Here is a 26,414-nt window from a genome sequence, read left to right as displayed (position 1 = left end):
CTCCAAACCAAAGCAACAATTAATACAGCCCAAAAACTAGCGACCGACACCACCCTGCTACCCGAGAAGATTAGAAAAGAGGGAAATAACATCGCGCTGAGTCATACAACTTTTATCTAACGTCCAGTTTAACGATGCACAAACTTGTAAAATACATGTTTTTTCTCATCAAACTTGCACGGGCGTGCAAATACAATCATATTCTACCATATCCACCATACCAAATGCACGTGTGGCTTGCCGACGTGGCGGGCACCCACTACACTAGTAAAAAAAGGCTTTTAGCCCGGTCCGGTTGAGCCATTAGTCCCGGTTCTCGAACCGGGACTAATGCTAGCCCTGGTTCGGCCCTGAACCGGGGCTAATGGCCTTTCACGTGGCGGGGCTGGGAGCGAGGGGGGAGGGGTATTAGTCCCGATTCGTATTACGAACCGAGGCTATTTCTTTGTTGTTTTTTCTGAGCAATTTTTGGATTTAAGGTTTTGCACTAAATTGGATGGGCTATTTTGCTGCCCTCTATTTTTCCATTTATTTGTTTTAGGCATTTTTTAATTCTTGTTTTGCACTAAATTGGATGGTACATACACAACAATAAAGGAACAACTATATTGCACATCGACACAAATATATTACACCATCTCATCCGTCGTGCTTTGTCGAACATATTTATAAAATGTAGACACAAGTTACATGCACATGTATGCATCTTTTTTACACTATATCATTTCATATCATTTCCGTCGAATGACAATACTATTCTCCCTTAACATCTAGGACCTCTGCATCTAAGAATCCGGCAATTTCCTCTTGAATTGCTCATACACGTTTCTGTGGTAGAAGACCGTCCCGCAACTGTTCGATCTAATTTAAAGAAGGGGTCAATATATATATCAATGAAAACAAACACAATTCACGGTAATAAAATAAAGTTGTGAGTATTGTTTATCGTACTTCGGTTTTTTTATGTCTCGGGTTTTGCCCTTCTGATGGGTTGTCTGTCGAATGAACTCGCAAACATAGATCCACATAAATTGTTCCCGTGTTCCTGCCTCAAGCACTTTACGAGAACAGAGTTCAATCAAAAACATAATCAAGAATTATAATGGTATTGAAACTAGAATAAAGAGATGTGCGGATCTAGCTAGTAGTTACTTACATCTATTTGTTTAAATGTAAGCTCTGACTTCCAATCACCTCGAGCCTTGGCGGTGAACCGTTTCCAAGCCCTGCCAAGAAAAGGAAATGAATAAAGGAGTTCTATATTAATTCCTTGCTATCAGAAAATGAACGAGAAGTTGCCGATATAGTGTCATAATTATTAAAATTACCTCTGGAGACATTCCTACATGTTCGCCCATTCAATGAGGGGTGTGGGTTTCGGGTCCATGACTATTACTTGTCCCTCGTCAGGTACAATGATTAATAAAATAAAGTGGAATCTGCGCACGCATAACGAGTCAATTATATGTACACTTATAATAACATCGAGTAAACGAAAATAGAATGTGTGTATAGTAACACTCACTTGAAGTTGTAAGGAAATAATATTTCCCTTTTGGTACTGCAAAACCTTAACCCTTGTACCAAGTTATTCTCTGTCTTGCGGGGATTCGTTGCGAGACTTTGATGATGATTGTAATATGGGTTAATGAACCCAATGTCATACATTTGTCCTCTTTTGCATTCGAGAATCTTCATTCTGCAAAATTAATATAGTGATGAGTAAGATTATACATGCAAGAACGAGCTGAGTAAAACTTAATGATATAAATTAATAATACTTACAAAAAAAAGACACTGATGATAGATTTGTCGAGGGCGCCTTGTTTGTATAACTGAAATAATTCGTCGAATTCAATCATTAGCACGTCTCGTCCACTCCAGAAATGCTCGTCTTCATATGCAACGTAGATCCAGTGTTGATGTTTAGTACATGCTTGCATGTACTAGGCATGCAATCTTCGCATTTTGGTTGGTAGCTTGTTGACTAACTCAGATTTGACGAAAGGAGACTCGTACCGGTACACGTATGTTACGTCAGCGAATTCCTGCAGATGGTCTAAGTACTCTGAAATAGACATGCCTTGAGCCTTGGCCACTTCTACGTATATTGCAACAAACTCCGGATCGATAGCAGCTGTTTCATCATTCCTCTGTTTGACCGCAGCTCCACTCGAGCACACCTTTGTATCGGAATACACTTTGAGCGGGGGCGCGATTGTTTTTTCTGTTGTCCGAGCTGGGCAACTGATTTCCCGCTGGACGTACTATTGTTCAACCGCTCTTTTTTGCCTGAGTCGACTTGGGAATAGAGCGTTCATAGTCTGCTGGCAACGATGGCGGGGGATCTGCAAGGTTTTTCAGCATTTTCACGCACGTGCCGTGATCTTCTGGGGTGTTCGGGTACTATGGTTCTTCCGGCTTCTTCTTGTTAGCCACTTCAGCCTTCCACTGTTGATGCTGGGCGTCTGCCCTCTTAATATTGTCCTCTCCAGTATAGTCTCAAGGTCTCTTCTCCATATCCATATGAGGTACTTTTGGGAGGGGTGACAACTTACGTTTCGGTGATCGGAACTTTCTGCCGCCACTATTAGTGGTGGTACGTTTCCGCTTTTTTGCTCTGATCCTCAGTGGACGGAGACGGCTGACGGGGCGGTGGAGACGGTTGCGCTGGAGACTGGTGAGGCGGCGAAGACGACGGTTACGGTGGAGACTGGTGAGGTGGAGGCGAAGAAGGATTGCTGCTATGAGGAGTCGGTGGCCTTGGCGTCCAATTTGGAAGCAAGATGTCCTCCTTTGGCCATACAACGGTTTGTTTCTTGACTTCTCCAAGTTGAGTCAAATCCCTATCTTCACCTGTAGGGTGGTCGAGCTTCAGCTCCTCATAATCTTTCATCACTTCATCCACCGCGACGACAGCGTAATCTTCTGGAACTGGAGAGCAATGCCAAGTTGGATTATGTCCAATTGGTATGGCCATGCCGACCGCCACCGTCAACCTTAAGTTAGCAAGTTTCACCTTTAGCTCACAAGGTGTGCTCTCTGTGATATCATCCACTGGGTAGCGACGAGGAGGATCCGTCGTTAGTGCATCATCACCATCATCTTGGAGCTGCATGGAAGCGACACTGCTTTTCCGATTCGATGCAGCTTCTATCATGAGCCGCTGAGATTGGCCGCTACCTTGTTCTCTGTCGATTTGATCCTGCTGCAGCCGCTTTACTGCTTCTTCTAGATTATGCAGCCGGTGTGCCTCAGCCGCTTTAATTATCACGTGTCTCCTTTTCCTTTCTCCTGTGATGGCTTCTATCGATAAATCTCTTCCTTTCCTCGGAGAACGCAAGAATCCACGGCGGGGAGCCTGGTAAGCCTCGTGCTCACCCTTTGTGTTCCTTATTCCCAAGGGCGCGTGTGAGCTCGTCGTTCTCTCTATCGGGTAAGAACTGTCCCTCTTCAACATCCTGTACTGCATGTCTAATCTCCTCGATGGATAGGGGATTATATTTGTGTCTTTGGTTATATATTGTCTTCCCTTCTGCGTCCAACAAGCCCCCCTGCCCGTAAAACCAGTTTCTTACCCGTTCGAGCCATCTTAAGGGCTGTGGAGTGATATTATTGTCCAGAAATGATGCCTCAAGTTCTTCCCACTTAGCCATCTTACCGCCGTAGCCACCAGGCCCCATAATATGGTGGTACTTCTTCTTACCTGCATTCATCCTATTTGTTGCAGACTTTTTCAAGGCGTCCTTCAATTTCTTGTACGCCACAAATTCGGCCAGTAGTCTTTAATCTTCTCATAGCCGTGATCGAAATCTGGAGTCTTATCTTTCAAGATAAAATCCTGGTGCAATCTTTTTTTTCAGCCCCTGAATAGATCGGCCATCTTCTTAAGAGCCCACTCCTTGACTTTTTTCTCTAGGGCCTCTTTTCACCTCTTCATTTCCTCCTCATTTGGCTCCTCCTCATCTGGATCCACCTCTGGCGCCGACAGGGTGAAATGAAGCATGAGCTTTCTCCAAAGGTTTTCTTTGGCTGCTGTGCCGACATATGAGACTCCTTCCTCCCTTGGCTTAATCCATTCTCGAGTGGTGATAGGGATGTGGTCCCTTACAACAACTCTGCATGCCTTCACAAACTTCTGCTTTACATCTGTGGGAGCAATTGCTTGCCCGACATTTGAGACTGTTTCAATCATGTATCTCTCACCGTCATCCAGCTTCTTGGTTGGGCCTCGTTTCGTCCGTACTGAAGATTTGCTCGATCCGGAGGGCTTGGGGAGCCGTCGCCAAATACGCTCGCCGGGGGGCGTCGCTGTAGAGTGCGGTCGCTCATCCCGACCGTTGGACGCCTGTGCTGCCAGGGTGCCGCATCGGAAGAGGCGGTGTCTCAGATGAAGGCCGCCGCGCCTGGGGAAGAAGCGACAGAGTCGAGGGCCATCGCGCGCTCCGTGATGGAAGCAGTCAGTTGGAGATGCCTCTGCGCCGAGGCCGAGGGCCATGGCTAAGCCGTGGGCGTTGTCTGGTTGGTGCGTCGGTGGGAGAGGTCGAGGCCGCGCCTTGATGCTCGTGGGCGGGATGGCCATGTTACGCACCGACCGGTGGCCGTCTCCGTCGAGGCAAGGGATGGCCTCCTTTCTTCTCGTTCCTGGTGCCTAATCGCTCTAGGTTAGGGCAAAGTGCTGACAACGTGTTAAAGTAAAACGAGATTGAATGAAAGTGAATGGACGATTAGTCGTGTTTCTATTGATTCTCAAGTATATATACATCTGAAAGAGGTGCGAAGAAGAGATATCTGTTCAGAGGCATCCCTCCAGAACAGGTGCGTGTTAGCAATAGAGAGAGAGAAGAGACACGCATGTTCAGGGTTGGACACATCCCTTTGCTAATAAACTAATCTACTAATTAGTTTCTAACAATTATGATTAATTTGCAGATTAATCAAAGGTTAGGAGTATCAGATATATTTCACATATTGTATGACATACCATATATTTAATGAAGATAGTTAGGTATTAAGACCAAGCAGGTTTATATTTCACATATTGTATGACATCCTTTAGAGTACTTTAGTTACAAGAATTTTTCAGATTTCAAGGCATCATTTTCATTTCGCACCCCCCTCAATTCCTAAAGACGGCCGTGGGTCAGGATGGACACGGTCCGAGCCGGTCCAGTCGCGGTCCGAGCTGACGTTTCGACTGGCCGCCGACGGTCCGGTCCGGACCGGACCGAGCAGCCCGGTGGTCCTGATTTCAGGGACCGGACCGGCAGATGTAAAGCTCGGTGCGGACCGCCGATCCTCACGGTCCAACGACGTCCGGTGACTGTCATGTGGACCCAGGGTGTCGGAGCGGTGGTCGGGACAACAACACGATGGCCGGAGACGGAGAAGACACACCTGAGAAGCGGCGGCGCGGTGGCCGGGGCGCGAGGGCACAAGGGAAAGGCACGGGAGAGAGAGGGAGATGCACGACCGCACGGATGAGAGGGCGAGCAGCCCGCGGAGGAGCGGCGACGCGAGGCAGTGGCGCCGGGGAAAGGAGGGGAGAGCAGGGAAGAGGAAGATGAAGTCACGCGGCGGCGTCCTGGGCATGGACGAGGGAGAGAGAGCAGCAGTTAGGTCACACAGCGCACGCACGCGTAGTCTTTATGGGTTGAATCTCTCTTCATTAGTTTTGTTGGGCTGGTCCTTCGGTCCTCCGGGCCGGAACGAGTTTGCACCGGACCGGACAGACCAAATTTTAGTCTTTTTTTCACGGACCGGACCGGCCATATTATTTCACGAGCCGGGCCCGTGCGATCCGGTCCATAACGGGCTACGAGCCGGGCCGAAAGCCCGCTCGTCACGTCCAGGCTGAGCCCTGGGTGTGGGAAAAGAAAACATAATGGATGTTCCAGAAAAGTGTTTTTGAAAGCACTTTAGAACATCATTTTTGTTTTTTCGCCCACAACTTCACAAATATCATTTCATCATGAAAAATTGCATGCATGTAGAAAAACATCAAAGTTTCCTGTAAAAAAAAATCAGATTTTTTAAAAACTTTTTTAGTATTTTTTCGGATTTTATTGTTCATCCGGGATCACTGAAGCTCGGGATCACATAAGTACTTTCGAATATAAGAGCATTTAGATCACTATTTTAATGATCTAAATGCTTACGGAGGGGGTAATAAAGAACCACAGTTCTCTTGAGAACGCATCTATTAAGATAATAAGATTAATACTAAATGTATAAGAAAAGTAAAAAAAGAACTTCTTAAACTCTCTAGAACCTCATGTCTGATGGTTTTACCTGATTGTTGGCTGCGTGTGTAAAGTTTTTGGGAATGGACTTGATTTCTAGAACCCTCTACGACTTACTGTAGAGCTATTATTGCATAATGCAATTGTTCAACATTTATTTGGTACAACTGTAAAGCAACGTAGCTCTGAGAGCCACTAGTAACTGAAGTGATACGTAAAACCTTTAGTACCATATATATCTAGTAATAGCTTGTCTATGCAACACTGTTCTGAATTTCTTCAGTTGAGGCTTCTGTTTCTGCTCCATGCTCCCCTATGAATTTGAGGTATGCATCTCGGATTGCATGCATCTCTGCCGCTGCATCTCCCGTAGTTGTTCGGTCTCGCGGGTGTTGCCTTGAGCAGGATATGCCAAGCCTGAAAACTGAAACCAATAACTCCATGATTCTAATACTTGTAGTGTTATCCCATTGTCCGCTGTGCAGCCACATTGTTGGGTCAGCTATCTCCAGGGTCCTATCTTGAAGTGCATCCTCAACAAACTTATGAAGATCCAATGAATCTCTAAACATGCCTTCTGTTGGGCTCCTTCCAGTAAACATCTCAAGCAGCAATATGCCAAGGCTATAAATATCACCAGCTGTAGAGACCGCAGATCCTTCTCCATACTCTGCAATTATGCAAAGTCTTGTGGTTAGCATGGAATACTTGAGTGAAAAGTAATAATAAAATTAGAAGTTTTAGTCACCTGGAGCAACATAGCCTATGGAACCTTTAATTCCAGTTGAGCCATATGAACTTTGCATCCCCTCACTTGTATTTTCTTGAAGAATTCTTGATATGCCAAAGTCTCCAACTCGGGCGCTCATGTCTTCAGCAAGAAGAATATTGCTTGGCTTAATATCACAATGGATCACCAATGGTTGGCAGTAGCGGTGCAGATATTCTACTGCATCCACAATATCGACAGCAATATCGAACCTCTGGGCAAGGCTGAGCGTGTTGTTTGCAGTGGGATCTTGAGATGGTTGATGAAGCCAGCTATCCAAGTTACCATTGGGCATGAATTCAAAAACCAATGCCTTGAACTCTTGACCTTGGTGGTTGATGCTCGAACAAGAAGTAATGATCTTTATGAGACAACGGTGTCTTATCCTTCTCATAGCCTCACATTCAGCCTCAAAACTCTTCGAATACCTAGATCGACCAAGGTTAAACACCTTGACAGCCAATTCTGTTTCTTCATTGTCCAAAACACACTTATAAACCGCACCATAACTTCCTTTCCCAAGCAAGTTGGCTTCTGAAAATTCGTTAGTTCCTTTCAGTAATGCAGGATAGGGGATTCTTCTGTAATGGCCATCAACAATTGAATCTTTTGCTACTGCGTTCTGGCTTGATTTGAGCTTCTTACAAAGTCTCCAAACAAGAACAATCACTGCAAGTAAGAACATGATTGCTCCAACTGCTGCTAGAGAAATTACCAGAGATTTTGGCATTTTTTTTCTCTTCTTGCTTAAGACCCCTGTGGGGCACGGAGCCAAATGAAGTTGAGGTGTACCACCACACAAATTGACATTCCCAACAACCGCTAAATGAGTGATGTTTCTGAAAACACCTACATTTGGCACCTCTCCTTGCAAATTATTGTAGGATATATCCAATTCAGACAATGACGACAATTTTTCTAGAACTAGTGGGATTGATCCTGACAAGTTGTTGTGTGCTACGTACAACTCTCGCAGGTTTCCAATATTGCCAATGGCATCCGGAATATTACCAGAGAACTTGTTCATGGTCAGGTTCAATATACTGAGCCCCCTTATATTTGTCAGTGACTGAGGTATGTTTCCCTCAAAGGAATTGTTGTCTAAGAATAGTTGTTCCAATACCATGCAATTCTGTATGCTGTCGGGTATCTTGCCAGACAGCTGGTTTCCTGATAGAACTAGTAGGTTAAGGTTTGCCAAGCTACCAACTTCATTGGGAAGGGGTCCGGAAAGGGAATTGTATGACAAGTCCAAATACCAAGAAAGGCTAGGTAACCTGAAAATTTCTTTGGGTATTGAACCGTTGAGATGGTAATTCATTTTTAAATCAAGTACAATGAGGTTTTTCAACTTCCCCAGGCTTGCCGGAATTGGTCCCTCCAAGTTGCTATTACGTGCATAAAGCTTATTCAATTGTGAAAGGTTTCCTAGCGATGGCGGTATGAGCCCAGACAAGCTATTGTTGTACAATGCTAAATCGATCAAGTTCTGTAGCTTACCGATGCTCTTTGGGATCATTCCGGACATGGAAGTATTTACTATCGCAAGTGTTTGTAGACCAATCAAATTGCCTATATCTGCAGGAATACTCCCAGAGATCCTATTGTCACCTAAGTGCAAGTACTGGAGAGTCGTTGACAGGTTCACAATTGAACCTGGTAGTTGTCCTTGAAAAGAATTGCTGCTGAGTACCAATAGCTGCAGTTGGCTGCAGTTTGCCAAAGACGTGATGAATTCCCAACCCTTGTTGTCATTCGCTTCAAGCTTATTGTTATTCAAGTTCAAATATTGAAGTGCTGCCAGCTTCCCAAACGCGGGAGAAAAGTACCCACTAAATCTGTTGCTATCAAAGCCAACTGATAAGAGGGAAGATATGTTGGATATTGATGATGGGATTGTTCCAGTGAAGTTATTACCAGACAGGCCAAGATATTTTAACTTGGGGAACTTGTTTCCGATACTATCCAAACTCCCGTACATCATATTTGTCCCTACATCAAATAGTTGTAGCGATGACCAATTGTAGAGAGAAGTCGGAATCATACCGTTGATGAGGTTTCTGGCGATGCTGAACTGTTGCATGCCCTGGATGCTTCCGAGCCGTGGTGGGATTGAGCCCACGAGCTGGTTGCGAGAGAGATCAAGGATTTCCAAATGGGACAGATTGGCCAGCGATGGAGGGATGAGCCCTGTGAAGCTGTTGTTACTCAGTGATATCCTTACCAGGGACGTGAGCTTCTCTCCGAGCTCAGCCGGGATGCGCCCGCCAAGCTTGTTGTTTAGCAGTCCCATTATGGCCATGCTGACACATGAGCTCAGGTTCACTGGTAACGTGCCTGAGAAGGAGTTGTCACCCAAGTCGAGCCTATGCAGGCGGCGGAGGCGGCCGAGGCTCGCTGGTATCTCCCCGTGCAACCAGTTGAAGCTCAGGTTAAGCGTCCGCAGGAACGTGAGGTTCCCGATGGCCGGTGAGAGTTCTCCGGCGAGCGCCTTGTTGTTCAATCTCAGCGCCACCACCCGCGCTGGCCTTCGGTGGCTGCATGTCACACCTTCCCAGCTGCAAAAGCTGGCGCTGCTATTCCAGGAGGCTAGCGAGCCGCCATCGCTGACCTGCGCTCTGAAAGCAAGCAACGCAGCCTCGTCGTGGTCGCTACCACTCACGGTCGCAGTAGTCAGGACGGCCAGGAATGAGCATAGCAAACTCATGATCCCCATTGCCATTGCTTGGTTTGGTTAGCAAGTACTGTAGTTGTAGTAGTAGCATCTGTGTGTGTGTATATATATTTATATATAACAGTATGTGTTGCGTGATTGCGTTGAGCATGTTGCTAATATTCCAAGGATGTACAAATAAACGCTCTTGTCAACGGTCGGAGCTGGACAAGTTTTTCATGTGTTCACATGACATGTTGTTCTCAAACTATTAGGCCTCGTTTGGTTAAGGGGGATTGGAGAGGATTTAAGAGGGAGGGAATTCAGGGGATTGGATGAATCCCTTTGTTTCACCCAATCCTCTCAAATCCCCGGGTTTTTGCTTCCACTAGTCCTCCGAGGAGGGTTTTGAAACACATGGATAGGAAGGGATTGAAGGGGAATGGAGGGGATTGGGCTAAGCAAACCCCTCCTACCAAATGGACGCGCGAGGATCTGTGGGGTTTCTGACCCCCCGGGGATTTTCCTCTCAAATCCTCTCCAATCCCGCTTAACCAAACGAGGCCTTAGTGGGCAGATAAGGCATCCACCTGCCTGCTTGCATTTTATTGTTCTAAAAATCTTCTTTCTTCGAAGCAAATTTAGAATGAAATAGATTGCAGGTATATTGCACATACTCCTACATAACTCCATCTTCACATTTCAGTTTCATGTTTATATGTTCACAGGAAATTCACAGTTTTGACATCTTTGGGTGAAAGATTAGCACAGCTCTGTGTTTCTCATCTGTTTACTGCAATTTGCTGAATGTTTCTAATGTACGTACATGCCATCTTAGATGCTGCGGGTTTTGATGCGATATTGGCCTGCTCATCTTACCAGCTGGTATACAATTAAGACCCATTGTAAGAGCATTGTGTGACTTGCGACGCCGAAAATAGTGATGTGTGTGAATGCGTGACTTGTCCAAGCATGGTTGTCACCGATAAGAGATGTGTGTGCACGCATGTCCAGCCAAGTAAACGAGCCACGGAATTCTCCACCGTCACCGTCATCGATCATTCACGTTCTCATACTAGTTTGAACTTCGTTCTCTGAAGCAACACATGTAATTAAGTCATATGCATATGCACAACTTGTCACGAGTGCCTTTCTTTCTATTGACTAGTTTTATAGCTGCCGTATTATCGATGCAAAATAGAGGCCATGATTGAGCAAGCATGTCCTTTCTAAAAAATTTAATTGTTTGCGATGCCTCGGCACATAATTGAGTAGATCATACCACCAAGTTGCAATTGGCCCTACGTACGTAATCCTGTAGATAGGTCCATGTGAACACGCACCTTGATCCCATCCACCTCTCTTCACCAGAAATACCCCGCTGCATAAATAATTTATAAAACAAAATATGGCGTTTTGATTTTGCATGTTCTCTCAAAACAGGCTTTCGTCCTGCTTTATAAATAAAGCAATACAATGAACAGTACACAACCAAACGATACAAGATGAAGAAAAGACTCTTTTACAAAGCCGAACACAAGATACAACAAGAAGCTTAGCGCTAGTCTAACAACTCGCCTATGACCAATATATGACACCAAAACTCCACGGCAACGCCCCCAAGAGGATGACGACACGATGTGTCGCCGCTGGGGAGTATGAAAACAGATAAGGTTTTTCATCCGGAGCCCTGATACAAGAACGAGACCCACGACTACGCCTTTCAAAAAGGGAACGACACCCATAGGTGCTGTCGGCGCCGACGCTAAGAGCTAAGAATCACCAAGAGGCGCCACTGCCACAACCGCACGAGAGTCAGGCCAGCACCGCCAAATCCGGGCACGAACAGAGCATGCCAGAGTCTTCCACCCTACACCCCTCGGCACACACGGTCGAGAGGCGTAGGCACCACCGTCACCACGGAGCTTACCGGAAAGCTCATTGTGGATCCTGCCATCCAGGACCGTTGTTCCGGCTTCCTCCGAGAACTCAACACCGATGTCAAAACACGCGGCCGCCTCACCAACCAAGCCATGAGCCTCCACCTCGACCGCTACAAAGAAGGACGATACATGCCCGCGATCGGGGACCAAGTCAAACCCTTGCACCGGCGGCCAGCCCACGCTATCGGCCAACTGCCAGCTAGCACTACCGGGAGGGAGGGGGTCGCCCCATCAGATTTGGCACCTCCAGATCCAAACATGGGGACCCCATAGCATCCGGCACCTCCGGCTACCTAGTGGTAGCCGATACCTTCGATCACCAATCTCCCAACTCCATTGGCTCCCCGCGACATGCTCCACCCCTCAACACCACTCCCACCTACAACACCCAGCCATCACGCGACCGCGGTCGAAGATCGTTAACACCCCCCCCCCCCCCGACGTCATCAGGGTAGCGCCACCACCACCACGCCACAGCCACCTCTGTCCAAGAGCAAGGAGTAGGCCGCCGCCCGCGACCCAAGACAAACCGCAGCCCGCGCCACCCGACAGTTGCCCCAGCTGTAACCAGTCGTCCAGGGCAGCCCCGGTCCACACCGCCGCCACCACCACCACGCCGCAGCTTCCTCCGTCTAGCGGCAAGGAGGGAACCACCAACCGTGGCCCAAGCCACCTGCAGGCTGCAGCCCGTGGCCACCGGGAGCCGTAGGCAGGGCCTCGTCGTACCTCCACCCCTTAGGCTGCACCACCACACCTCCCCACCCCAACCAACAGCAGGGCGGGGACGGCCGTGTGCCTCGCTGCCCGTAGCCTTGGCCAGCTGATAGGACGCAGCCAACCCCGCGCACCACCTGGGGAGAGACCACCCGCAGCCGCCGCGCGTCGTCGGAGCCGCAGGGCGCCCTTACACCACTGTGAAGCAGAGGACCGGCCGCCCTGCACGCCTGCCACCGCACTGCTGGGCCCCGCGACAGCATGACACCCCAGCGCGCCGCGCAGACCCGCGCCTAGCATTGCACGCGCTGAGGGGGAGAGGCGCCCCCGCCGCCAATCACGCCGGCCGAGCTTTGCCCGACGGCACCTCTAGGCGGCGGTGGGGGAGGAGGACTGGGAGGGCGGAACGAGGGGCGGCGGCGCTAGGGTTCCCCCGGTCACCCGCAGGAGAGACGCGGGGGATGCAGGGGTGTTGGTCCGACCCAATAGGCATGTACAGTCCCCACTGAGACTTTTTGGCCATCAAATTTATATGGCTAACTAACCATTAACTTTATAGCATGAATCCATTCTAATGGTAAAAATCCAATAGTGTTATATTAGCTAGTATTTCGTACGATTTTGAGTGTTTTACTATTAGTTATTGGCCAAAGATGATTTTTTTTTAATGATTATACGCGATCTAGGCTGAATGCAGCTATGCAGCCTAGGAATACAGCGTCCTGGAAGATGCTATCAGTGAAGACACATATATAATCTTGGTTTTTTTTTGTGTTTAACAAGTACTTCTTTCGTCTTAAAATTCTTGTCTTAACTTTGTCTATAAATGGATGTATCAAAATAATAGATGTTACTAGATATATTCATCTCTAGACAAATTTTTTGATACGAAGGGAGTAGTAGCGTGCATAGAACTATCTGAAGGTGCAACTGAGAGTGACATTGTCAAACGAACAAACCGGTAGTGTATATCCAGTTCCTGTTGACGTTGTGGAGGTATTGACGTGCAAGCAATGATAGTAGCCGCCTCCCCGATATCACAAATCACAATTTGGCTGGCTGCTCAATTCCAAATCATCGCAGTGGTAAGCTGGTAAGTGTATTCAGCGCAAGTGGTGCCAAGACCGACGATCAAAGTCTTGCCTTTTCGCACCAACTTTTTCTTGTTAGTATAGGGCCCTCTTTCCAATTTCAAAAGTGATGCATGCATGCACATTCATATAATCTCCATTATATGACCTAACTGTCTACGTTTGTGTGATGTGTCCGCATATGAAGAGTACTAGTCGTCAAGTCCTGCATTCGCACAGGTTTGAATTTTACCTAATAATCATTTTAACTTTGTTATGTGATCAAAGTTATGCACTGATATATTTAATTTCATTTTGCAACCTCTACTGGGATTGCTGGATTATTGTACTCACCAACATCGTCATGCAATATCTTATGTGGTAGTAAGAAGATGTTGTACTCCCCGTAAAAAAAATGCATTACATAATTATCATCTTTTCTTTAAAAAATAATACACCAAATTAATCTGATGCTAATATTTATGCACAGATATAAACTGATGGTAACATTAAATTCTTGCGAAATTTAGCACTAAAAAAATGCAAGATAGCATGCTTGTGTACAATAATGTTTTACAAATTTGCAATCTTCTGATTAAATTATACTGTAACCAAAGTAATCTTTGATGATGATAGTAGCCCCCCGCGTGCGTCGTTTTCTCTGACTATATGCACGATTAAAATCTGTCCAGGATTGTCTGTCTCCGTGGTCCGTGCCCACGCATGACTGCATCGATCTACTACTACCTTACTGCTCCACAGCCATGTCTGCGGGACAAGCCATGCTGCTGGCTATGCGTCCAGCCCGACGCTACCCGTCAGTTGCTGCATGCTCTAGTCGGCGATATGCAAAGGAAGCGCGCGCGTGGGGACGTAGGTGCCCGAACTGGAGAGCAAATTAATATACTCCCTTTTTTTCAATTTATACGGCTCAAATCTGAAATCTCATCAATCAAGATGAATTGTGAGTGGATGACACTAGTTTTAACTAGCCAATGAAACATTTCTCACATATTCAATTTTTAAGGCAATAAATGCAGCATCCTCCTTTTTATTGGACTTGCATGATGGATGTAAAAAACAATGCAAGCATAGCCACTCATCTCTTTTTTCTAAACTTTATGAATTAAATATGGCGTGAGACTCAAAGCATTTTAATTTAATTAGACTAAAAATGAGCCTAATGGAAATCTAAAATTTTTAAGATGAGTTCTATAAACCAGAAAGAAGGGAGTAGGTAGGAAGGAAAGAAGATGCGGGATGGGGTCAAGAAGCTGCAAAGATGGAGGAGGCCAATGCAAGAAGAAGATGAGCGCCATGGGAGGCCTGCCATGTGGCATGCGGCTGACCGCACGGTCGAGCAGAGCTCAAGCTCCCTTGGTCGATGGACAAGTTTGATCCGTCGCGATAAATAAAGTCAGGACATATCCCCGCGTGCGTGCCAAGACGAATTTCTCCCTAGTCGTCTGCTCACTTCTTGACCAGACAACTTCAGCACAAGCGCAACTCGTCCTCCTCCAAGGTCTGACGGCGATGGGAGATAAACTAGAGGATTGGATGGAGGACCAAAACACCTAGCATGCAAAAATACCAAGCAAGACCGAGACAGCATTCACGTATGGCTCCTCAGGCCGCCCGATGGCAGTCGTATTCCTCTGTGCACTCCAAACCAAAGCAACAATTAATACAGCCCAAAAACTAGCGACCGACACCACCCTGCTACCCGAGAAGATTAGAAAAGAGGGAAATAACATCGCGCTGAGTCATACAACTTTTATCTAACGTCCAGTTTAACGATGCACAAACTTGTAAAATACATGTTTTTTCTCATCAAACTTGCACGGGCGTGCAAATACAATCATATTCTACCATATCCACCATACCAAATGCACGTGTGGCTTGCCGACGTGGCGGGCACCCACTACACTAGTAAAAAAAGGCTTTTAGCCCGGTCCGGTTGAGCCATTAGTCCCGGTTCTCGAACCGGGACTAATGCTAGCCCTGGTTCGGCCCTGAACCGGGGCTAATGGCCTTTCACGTGGCGGGGCTGGGAGCGAGGGGGGAGGGGTATTAGTCCCGATTCGTATTACGAACCGAGGCTATTTCTTTGTTGTTTTTTCTGAGCAATTTTTGGATTTAAGGTTTTGCACTAAATTGGATGGGCTATTTTGCTGCCCTCTATTTTTCCATTTATTTGTTTTAGGCATTTTTTAATTCTTGTTTTGCACTAAATTGGATGGTACATACACAACAATAAAGGAACAACTATATTGCACATCGACACAAATATATTACACCATCTCATCCGTCGTGCTTTGTCGAACATATTTATAAAATGTAGACACAAGTTACATGCACATGTATGCATCTTTTTTACACTATATCATTTCATATCATTTCCGTCGAATGACAATACTATTCTCCCTTAACATCTAGGACCTCTGCATCTAAGAATCCGGCAATTTCCTCTTGAATTGCTCATACACGTTTCTGTGGTAGAAGACCGTCCCGCAACTGTTCGATCTAATTTAAAGAAGGGGTCAATATATATATCAATGAAAACAAACACAATTCACGGTAATAAAATAAAGTTGTGAGTATTGTTTATCGTACTTCGGTTTTTTTATGTCTCGGGTTTTGCCCTTCTGATGGGTTGTCTGTCGAATGAACTCGCAAACATAGATCCACATAAATTGTTCCCGTGTTCCTGCCTCAAGCACTTTACGAGAACAGAGTTCAATCAAAAACATAATCAAGAATTATAATGGTATTGAAACTAGAATAAAGAGATGTGCGGATCTAGCTAGTAGTTACTTACATCTATTTGTTTAAATGTAAGCTCTGACTTCCAATCACCTCGAGCCTTGGCGGTGAACCGTTTCCAAGCCCTGCCAAGAAAAGGAAATGAATAAAGGAGTTCTATATTAATTCCTTGCTATCAGAAAATGAACGAGAAGTTGCCGATATAGTGTCATAATTATTAAAATTACCTCTGGAGACATTCCTACATGTTCGCCCATTCAATGAGGGGTGTGGGTTTCGGGTCCATGACTATTACTTGTCCCTCGTCAGGTACAATGATTAATAAAATAAAGTGGAATCTGCGCACGCATAACGAGTCAATTATATGTACACTTATAATAACATCGAGTAAACGAAAATAGAATGTGTGTATAGTAACACTCACTTGAAGTTGTAAGGAAATAATATTTCCCTTTTGGTACTGCAAAACCTTAACCCTTGTACCAAGTTATTCTCTGTCTTGCGGGGATTCGTTGCGAGACTTTGATGATGATTGTAATATGGGTTAATGAACCCAATGTCATACATTTGTCCTCTTTTGCATTCGAGAATCTTCATTCTGCAAAATTAATATAGTGATGAGTAAGATTATACATGCAAGAACGAGCTGAGTAAAACTTAATGATATAAATTAATAATACTTACAAAAAAAAGACACTGATGATAGATTTGTCGAGGGCGCCTTGTTTGTATAACTGAAATAATTCGTCGAATTCAATCATTAGCACGTCTCGTCCACTCCAGAAATGCTCGTCTTCATATGCAACGTAGATCCAGTGTTGATGTTTAGTACATGCTTGCATGTACTAGGCATGCAATCTTCGCATTTTGGTTGGTAGCTTGTTGACTAACTCAGATTTGACGAAAGGAGACTCGTACCGGTACACGTATGTTACGTCAGCGAATTCCTGCAGATGGTCTAAGTACTCTGAAATAGACATGCCTTGAGCCTTGGCCACTTCTACGTATATTGCAACAAACTCCGGATCGATAGCAGCTGTTTCATCATTCCTCTGTTTGACCGCAGCTCCACTCGAGCACACCTTTGTATCGGAATACACTTTGAGCGGGGGCGCGATTGTTTTTTCTGTTGTCCGAGCTGGGCAACTGATTTCCCGCTGGACGTACTATTGTTCAACCGCTCTTTTTTGCCTGAGTCGACTTGGGAATAGAGCGTTCATAGTCTGCTGGCAACGATGGCGGGGGATCTGCAAGGTTTTTCAGCATTTTCACGCACGCGCCGTGATCTTCTGGGGTGTTCGGGTACTATGGTTCTTCCGGCTTCTTCTTGTTAGCCACTTCAGCCTTCCACTGTTGATGCTGGGCGTCTGCCCTCTTAATATTGTCCTCTCCAGTATAGTCTCAAGGTCTCTTCTCCATATCCATATGAGGTACTTTTGGGAGGGGTGACAACTTACGTTTCGGTGATCGGAACTTTCTGCCGCCACTATTAGTGGTGGTACGTTTCCGCTTTTTTGCTCTGATCCTCAGTGGACGGAGACGGCTGACGGGGCGGTGGAGACGGTTGCGCTGGAGACTGGTGAGGCGGCGAAGACGACGGTTACGGTGGAGACTGGTGAGGTGGAGGCGAAGAAGGATTGCTGCTATGAGGAGTCGGTGGCCTTGGCGTCCAATTTGGAAGCAAGATGTCCTCCTTTGGCCATACAACGGTTTGTTTCTTGACTTCTCCAAGTTGAGTCAAATCCCTATCTTCACCTGTAGGGTGGTCGAGCTTCAGCTCCTCATAATCTTTCATCACTTCATCCACCGCGACGACAGCGTAATCTTCTGGAACTGGAGAGCAATGCCAAGTTGGATTATGTCCAATTGGTATGGCCATGCCGACCGCCACCGTCAACCTTAAGTTAGCAAGTTTCACCTTTAGCTCACAAGGTGTGCTCTCTGTGATATCATCCACTGGGTAGCGACGAGGAGGATCCGTCGTTAGTGCATCATCACCATCATCTTGGAGCTGCATGGAAGCGACACTGCTTTTCCGATTCGATGCAGCTTCTATCATGAGCCGCTGAGATTGGCCGCTACCTTGTTCTCTGTCGATTTGATCCTGCTGCAGCCGCTTTACTGCTTCTTCTAGATTATGCAGCCGGTGTGCCTCAGCCGCTTTAATTATCACGTGTCTCCTTTTCCTTTCTCCTGTGATGGCTTCTATCGATAAATCTCTTCCTTTCCTCGGAGAACGCAAGAATCCACGGCGGGGAGCCTGGTAAGCCTCGTGCTCACCCTTTGTGTTCCTTATTCCCAAGGGCGCGTGTGAGCTCGTCGTTCTCTCTATCGGGTAAGAACTGTCCCTCTTCAACATCCTGTACTGCATGTCTAATCTCCTCGATGGATAGGGGATTATATTTGTGTCTTTGGTTATATATTGTCTTCCCTTCTGCGTCCAACAAGCCCCCCTGCCCGTAAAACCAGTTTCTTACCCGTTCGAGCCATCTTAAGGGCTGTGGAGTGATATTATTGTCCAGAAATGATGCCTCAAGTTCTTCCCACTTAGCCATCTTACCGCCGTAGCCACCAGGCCCCATAATATGGTGGTACTTCTTCTTACCTGCATTCATCCTATTTGTTGCAGACTTTTTCAAGGCGTCCTTCAATTTCTTGTACGCCACAAATTCGGCCAGTAGTCTTTAATCTTCTCATAGCCGTGATCGAAATCTGGAGTCTTATCTTTCAAGATAAAATCCTGGTGCAATCTTTTTTTTCAGCCCCTGAATAGATCGGCCATCTTCTTAAGAGCCCACTCCTTGACTTTTTTCTCTAGGGCCTCTTTTCACCTCTTCATTTCCTCCTCATTTGGCTCCTCCTCATCTGGATCCACCTCTGGCGCCGACAGGGTGAAATGAAGCATGAGCTTTCTCCAAAGGTTTTCTTTGGCTGCTGTGCCGACATATGAGACTCCTTCCTCCCTTGGCTTAATCCATTCTCGAGTGGTGATAGGGATGTGGTCCCTTACAACAACTCTGCATGCCTTCACAAACTTCTGCTTTACATCTGTGGGAGCAATTGCTTGCCCGACATTTGAGACTGTTTCAATCATGTATCTCTCACCGTCATCCAGCTTCTTGGTTGGGCCTCGTTTCGTCCGTACTGAAGATTTGCTCGATCCGGAGGGCTTGGGGAGCCGTCGCCAAATACGCTCGCCGGGGGGCGTCGCTGTAGAGTGCGGTCGCTCATCCCGACCGTTGGACGCCTGTGCTGCCAGGGTGCCGCATCGGAAGAGGCGGTGTCTCAGATGAAGGCCGCCGCGCCTGGGGAAGAAGCGACAGAGTCGAGGGCCATCGCGCGCTCCGTGATGGAAGCAGTCAGTTGGAGATGCCTCTGCGCCGAGGCCGAGGGCCATGGCTAAGCCGTGGGCGTTGTCTGGTTGGTGCGTCGGTGGGAGAGGTCGAGGCCGCGCCTTGATGCTCGTGGGCGGGATGGCCATGTTACGCACCGACCGGTGGCCGTCTCCGTCGAGGCAAGGGATGGCCTCCTTTCTTCTCGTTCCTGGTGCCTAATCGCTCTAGGTTAGGGCAAAGTGCTGACAACGTGTTAAAGTAAAACGAGATTGAATGAAAGTGAATGGACGATTAGTCGTGTTTCTATTGATTCTCAAGTATATATACATCTGAAAGAGGTGCGAAGAAGAGATATCTGTTCAGAGGCATCCCTCCAGAACAGGTGCGTGTTAGCAATAGAGAGAGAGAAGAGACACGCATGTTCAGGGTTGGACACATCCCTTTGCTAATAAACTAATCTACTAATTAGTTTCTAACAATTATGATTAATTTGCAGATTAATCAAAGGTTAGGAGTATCAGATATATTTCACATATTGTATGACATACCATATATTTAATGAAGATAGTTAGGTATTAAGACCAAGCAGGTTTATATTTCACATATTGTATGACATCCTTTAGAGTACTTTAGTTACAAGAATTTTTCAGATTTCAAGGCATCATTTTCATTTCGCACCCCCCTCAATTCCTAAAGACGGCCGTGGGTCAGGATGGACACGGTCCGAGCCGGTCCAGTCGCGGTCCGAGCTGACGTTTCGACTGGCCGCCGACGGTCCGGTCCGGACCGGACCGAGCAGCCCGGTGGTCCTGATTTCAGGGACCGGACCGGCAGATGTAAAGCTCGGTGCGGACCGCCGATCCTCACGGTCCAACGACGTCCGGTGACTGTCATGTGGACCCAGGGTGTCGGAGCGGTGGTCGGGACAACAACACGATGGCCGGAGACGGAGAAGACACACCTGAGAAGCGGCGGCGCGGTGGCCGGGGCGCGAGGGCACAAGGGAAAGGCACGGGAGAGAGAGGGAGATGCACGACCGCACGGATGAGAGGGCGAGCAGCCCGCGGAGGAGCGGCGACGCGAGGCAGTGGCGCCGGGGAAAGGAGGGGAGAGCAGGGAAGAGGAAGATGAAGTCACGCGGCGGCGTCCTGGGCATGGACGAGGGAGAGAGAGCAGCAGTTAGGTCACACAGCGCACGCACGCGTAGTCTTTATGGGTTGAATCTCTCTTCATTAGTTTTGTTGGGCTGGTCCTTCGGTCCTCCGGGCCGGAACGAGTTTGCACCGGACCGGACAGACCAAATTTTAGTCTTTTTTTCACGGACCGGACCGGCCATATTATTTCACGAGCCGGGCCCGTGCGATCCGGTCCATAACGGGCTACGAGCCGGGCCGAAAGCCCGCTCGTCACGTCCAGGCTGAGCCCTGGGTGTGGGAAAAGAAAACATAATGGATGTTCCAGAAAAGTGTTTTTGAAAGCACTTTAGAACATCATTTTTGTTTTTTCGCCCACAACTTCACAAATATCATTTCATCATGAAAAATTGCATGCATGTAGAAAAACATCAAAGTTTCCTGTAAAAAAAAATCAGATTTTTTAAAAACTTTTTTAGTATTTTTTCGGATTTTATTGTTCATCCGGGATCACTGAAGCTCGGGATCACATAAGTACTTTCGAATATAAGAGCATTTAGATCACTATTTTAATGATCTAAATGCTTACGGAGGGGGTAATAAAGAACCACAGTTCTCTTGAGAACGCATCTATTAAGATAATAAGATTAATACTAAATGTATAAGAAAAGTAAAAAAAGAACTTCTTAAACTCTCTAGAACCTCATGTCTGATGGTTTTACCTGATTGTTGGCTGCGTGTGTAAAGTTTTTGGGAATGGACTTGATTTCTAGAACCCTCTACGACTTACTGTAGAGCTATTATTGCATAATGCAATTGTTCAACATTTATTTGGTACAACTGTAAAGCAACGTAGCTCTGAGAGCCACTAGTAACTGAAGTGATACGTAAAACCTTTAGTACCATATATATCTAGTAATAGCTTGTCTATGCAACACTGTTCTGAATTTCTTCAGTTGAGGCTTCTGTTTCTGCTCCATGCTCCCCTATGAATTTGAGGTATGCATCTCGGATTGCATGCATCTCTGCCGCTGCATCTCCCGTAGTTGTTCGGTCTCGCGGGTGTTGCCTTGAGCAGGATATGCCAAGCCTGAAAACTGAAACCAATAACTCCATGATTCTAATACTTGTAGTGTTATCCCATTGTCCGCTGTGCAGCCACATTGTTGGGTCAGCTATCTCCAGGGTCCTATCTTGAAGTGCATCCTCAACAAACTTATGAAGATCCAATGAATCTCTAAACATGCCTTCTGTTGGGCTCCTTCCAGTAAACATCTCAAGCAGCAATATGCCAAGGCTATAAATATCACCAGCTGTAGAGACCGCAGATCCTTCTCCATACTCTGCAATTATGCAAAGTCTTGTGGTTAGCATGGAATACTTGAGTGAAAAGTAATAATAAAATTAGAAGTTTTAGTCACCTGGAGCAACATAGCCTATGGAACCTTTAATTCCAGTTGAGCCATATGAACTTTGCATCCCCTCACTTGTATTTTCTTGAAGAATTCTTGATATGCCAAAGTCTCCAACTCGGGCGCTCATGTCTTCAGCAAGAAGAATATTGCTTGGCTTAATATCACAATGGATCACCAATGGTTGGCAGTAGCGGTGCAGATATTCTACTGCATCCACAATATCGACAGCAATATCGAACCTCTGGGCAAGGCTGAGCGTGTTGTTTGCAGTGGGATCTTGAGATGGTTGATGAAGCCAGCTATCCAAGTTACCATTGGGCATGAATTCAAAAACCAATGCCTTGAACTCTTGACCTTGGTGGTTGATGCTCGAACAAGAAGTAATGATCTTTATGAGACAACGGTGTCTTATCCTTCTCATAGCCTCACATTCAGCCTCAAAACTCTTCGAATACCTAGATCGACCAAGGTTAAACACCTTGACAGCCAATTCTGTTTCTTCATTGTCCAAAACACACTTATAAACCGCACCATAACTTCCTTTCCCAAGCAAGTTGGCTTCTGAAAATTCGTTAGTTCCTTTCAGTAATGCAGGATAGGGGATTCTTCTGTAATGGCCATCAACAATTGAATCTTTTGCTACTGCGTTCTGGCTTGATTTGAGCTTCTTACAAAGTCTCCAAACAAGAACAATCACTGCAAGTAAGAACATGATTGCTCCAACTGCTGCTAGAGAAATTACCAGAGATTTTGGCATTTTTTTTCTCTTCTTGCTTAAGACCCCTGTGGGGCACGGAGCCAAATGAAGTTGAGGTGTACCACCACACAAATTGACATTCCCAACAACCGCTAAATGAGTGATGTTTCTGAAAACACCTACATTTGGCACCTCTCCTTGCAAATTATTGTAGGATATATCCAATTCAGACAATGACGACAATTTTTCTAGAACTAGTGGGATTGATCCTGACAAGTTGTTGTGTGCTACGTACAACTCTCGCAGGTTTCCAATATTGCCAATGGCATCCGGAATATTACCAGAGAACTTGTTCATGGTCAGGTTCAATATACTGAGCCCCCTTATATTTGTCAGTGACTGAGGTATGTTTCCCTCAAAGGAATTGTTGTCTAAGAATAGTTGTTCCAATACCATGCAATTCTGTATGCTGTCGGGTATCTTGCCAGACAGCTGGTTTCCTGATAGAACTAGTAGGTTAAGGTTTGCCAAGCTACCAACTTCATTGGGAAGGGGTCCGGAAAGGGAATTGTATGACAAGTCCAAATACCAAGAAAGGCTAGGTAACCTGAAAATTTCTTTGGGTATTGAACCGTTGAGATGGTAATTCATTTTTAAATCAAGTACAATGAGGTTTTTCAACTTCCCCAGGCTTGCCGGAATTGGTCCCTCCAAGTTGCTATTACGTGCATAAAGCTTATTCAATTGTGAAAGGTTTCCTAGCGATGGCGGTATGAGCCCAGACAAGCTATTGTTGTACAATGCTAAATCGATCAAGTTCTGTAGCTTACCGATGCTCTTTGGGATCATTCCGGACATGGAAGTATTTACTATCGCAAGTGTTTGTAGACCAATCAAATTGCCTATATCTGCAGGAATACTCCCAGAGATCCTATTGTCACCTAAGTGCAAGTACTGGAGAGTCGTTGACAGGTTCACAATTGAACCTGGTAGTTGTCCTTGAAAAGAATTGCTGCTGAGTACCAATAGCTGCAGTTGGCTGCAGTTTGCCAAAGACGTGATGAATTCCCAACCCTTGTTGTCATTCGCTTCAAGCTTATTGTTATTCAAGTTCAAATATTGAAGTGCTGCCAGCTTCCCAAACGCGGGAGAAAAGTACCCACTAAATCTGTTGCTATCAAAGCCAACTGATAAGAGGGAAGATATGTTGGATATTGATGATGGGATTGTTCCAGTGAAGTTATTACCAGACAGGCCAAGATATTTTAACTTGGGGAACTTGTTTCCGATACTATCCAAACTCCCGTACATCATATTTGTCCCTACATCAAATAGTTGTAGCGATGACCAATTGTAGAGAGAAGTCGGAATCATACCGTTGATGAGGTTTCTGGCGATGCTGAACTGTTGCATGCCCTGGATGCTTCCGAGCCGTGGTGGGATTGAGCCCACGAGCTGGTTGCGAGAGAGATCAAGGATTTCCAAATGGGACAGATTGGCCAGCGATGGAGGGATGAGCCCTGTGAAGCTGTTGTTACTCAGTGATATCCTTACCAGGGACGTGAGCTTCTCTCCGAGCTCAGCCGGGATGCGCCCGCCAAGCTTGTTGTTTAGCAGTCCCATTATGGCCATGCTGACACATGAGCTCAGGTTCACTGGTAACGTGCCTGAGAAGGAGTTGTCACCCAAGTCGAGCCTATGCAGGCGGCGGAGGCGGCCGAGGCTCGCTGGTATCTCCCCGTGCAACCAGTTGAAGCTCAGGTTAAGCGTCCGCAGGAACGTGAGGTTCCCGATGGCCGGTGAGAGTTCTCCGGCGAGCGCCTTGTTGTTCAATCTCAGCGCCACCACCCGCGCTGGCCTTCGGTGGCTGCATGTCACACCTTCCCAGCTGCAAAAGCTGGCGCTGCTATTCCAGGAGGCTAGCGAGCCGCCATCGCTGACCTGCGCTCTGAAAGCAAGCAACGCAGCCTCGTCGTGGTCGCTACCACTCACGGTCGCAGTAGTCAGGACGGCCAGGAATGAGCATAGCAAACTCATGATCCCCATTGCCATTGCTTGGTTTGGTTAGCAAGTACTGTAGTTGTAGTAGTAGCATCTGTGTGTGTGTATATATATTTATATATAACAGTATGTGTTGCGTGATTGCGTTGAGCATGTTGCTAATATTCCAAGGATGTACAAATAAACGCTCTTGTCAACGGTCGGAGCTGGACAAGTTTTTCATGTGTTCACATGACATGTTGTTCTCAAACTATTAGGCCTCGTTTGGTTAAGGGGGATTGGAGAGGATTTAAGAGGGAGGGAATTCAGGGGATTGGATGAATCCCTTTGTTTCACCCAATCCTCTCAAATCCCCGGGTTTTTGCTTCCACTAGTCCTCCGAGGAGGGTTTTGAAACACATGGATAGGAAGGGATTGAAGGGGAATGGAGGGGATTGGGCTAAGCAAACCCCTCCTACCAAATGGACGCGCGAGGATCTGTGGGGTTTCTGACCCCCCGGGGATTTTCCTCTCAAATCCTCTCCAATCCCGCTTAACCAAACGAGGCCTTAGTGGGCAGATAAGGCATCCACCTGCCTGCTTGCATTTTATTGTTCTAAAAATCTTCTTTCTTCGAAGCAAATTTAGAATGAAATAGATTGCAGGTATATTGCACATACTCCTACATAACTCCATCTTCACATTTCAGTTTCATGTTTATATGTTCACAGGAAATTCACAGTTTTGACATCTTTGGGTGAAAGATTAGCACAGCTCTGTGTTTCTCATCTGTTTACTGCAATTTGCTGAATGTTTCTAATGTACGTACATGCCATCTTAGATGCTGCGGGTTTTGATGCGATATTGGCCTGCTCATCTTACCAGCTGGTATACAATTAAGACCCATTGTAAGAGCATTGTGTGACTTGCGACGCCGAAAATAGTGATGTGTGTGAATGCGTGACTTGTCCAAGCATGGTTGTCACCGATAAGAGATGTGTGTGCACGCATGTCCAGCCAAGTAAACGAGCCACGGAATTCTCCACCGTCACCGTCATCGATCATTCACGTTCTCATACTAGTTTGAACTTCGTTCTCTGAAGCAACACATGTAATTAAGTCATATGCATATGCACAACTTGTCACGAGTGCCTTTCTTTCTATTGACTAGTTTTATAGCTGCCGTATTATCGATGCAAAATAGAGGCCATGATTGAGCAAGCATGTCCTTTCTAAAAAATTTAATTGTTTGCGATGCCTCGGCACATAATTGAGTAGATCATACCACCAAGTTGCAATTGGCCCTACGTACGTAATCCTGTAGATAGGTCCATGTGAACACGCACCTTGATCCCATCCACCTCTCTTCACCAGAAATACCCCGCTGCATAAATAATTTATAAAACAAAATATGGCGTTTTGATTTTGCATGTTCTCTCAAAACAGGCTTTCGTCCTGCTTTATAAATAAAGCAATACAATGAACAGTACACAACCAAACGATACAAGATGAAGAAAAGACTCTTTTACAAAGCCGAACACAAGATACAACAAGAAGCTTAGCGCTAGTCTAACAACTCGCCTATGACCAATATATGACACCAAAACTCCACGGCAACGCCCCCAAGAGGATGACGACACGATGTGTCGCCGCTGGGGAGTATGAAAACAGATAAGGTTTTTCATCCGGAGCCCTGATAC

General features: G+C 46.2%; 2 long non-coding RNA genes and 2 pseudogenes across 2 annotated transcripts; all 4 read right to left on the bottom strand.

Moving 5' to 3' along the window:
* Window positions 1-629: 629 nt before the first annotated feature.
* Window positions 630-1,050, bottom strand: LOC123451952. Its single transcript, XR_006632537.1, has 2 exons — window positions 952-1,050; window positions 630-861 (listed from the first exon to the last, which is right to left on the bottom strand). It is a non-coding gene; the product is annotated as an uncharacterized LOC123451952 (long non-coding RNA).
* A 5,137-nt stretch (window positions 1,051-6,187) lies between these two features.
* On the bottom strand, window positions 6,188-9,879 carry LOC123397839 (annotated as a pseudogene).
* A 5,803-nt stretch (window positions 9,880-15,682) lies between these two features.
* LOC123452002 lies at window positions 15,683-16,103 on the bottom strand. The gene is made up of 2 exons (XR_006632546.1): window positions 16,005-16,103; window positions 15,683-15,914 (listed from the first exon to the last, which is right to left on the bottom strand). It is a non-coding gene; the product is annotated as an uncharacterized LOC123452002 (long non-coding RNA).
* Window positions 16,104-21,240: 5,137 nt separating this feature from the next.
* On the bottom strand, window positions 21,241-24,932 carry LOC123397837 (annotated as a pseudogene).
* Window positions 24,933-26,414: the final 1,482 nt, after the last annotated feature.

The sequence above is a fragment of the Hordeum vulgare genome, chromosome 5H (genome assembly GCF_904849725.1).
Source record: "Hordeum vulgare subsp. vulgare chromosome 5H, MorexV3_pseudomolecules_assembly, whole genome shotgun sequence".
In the NCBI taxonomy this organism is placed as follows: domain Eukaryota; kingdom Viridiplantae; phylum Streptophyta; class Magnoliopsida; order Poales; family Poaceae; genus Hordeum; species Hordeum vulgare.
The sequence above is the reverse complement of the archived record's forward strand: the minus strand, read 5'-3'. Positions and strand labels throughout refer to the sequence as shown.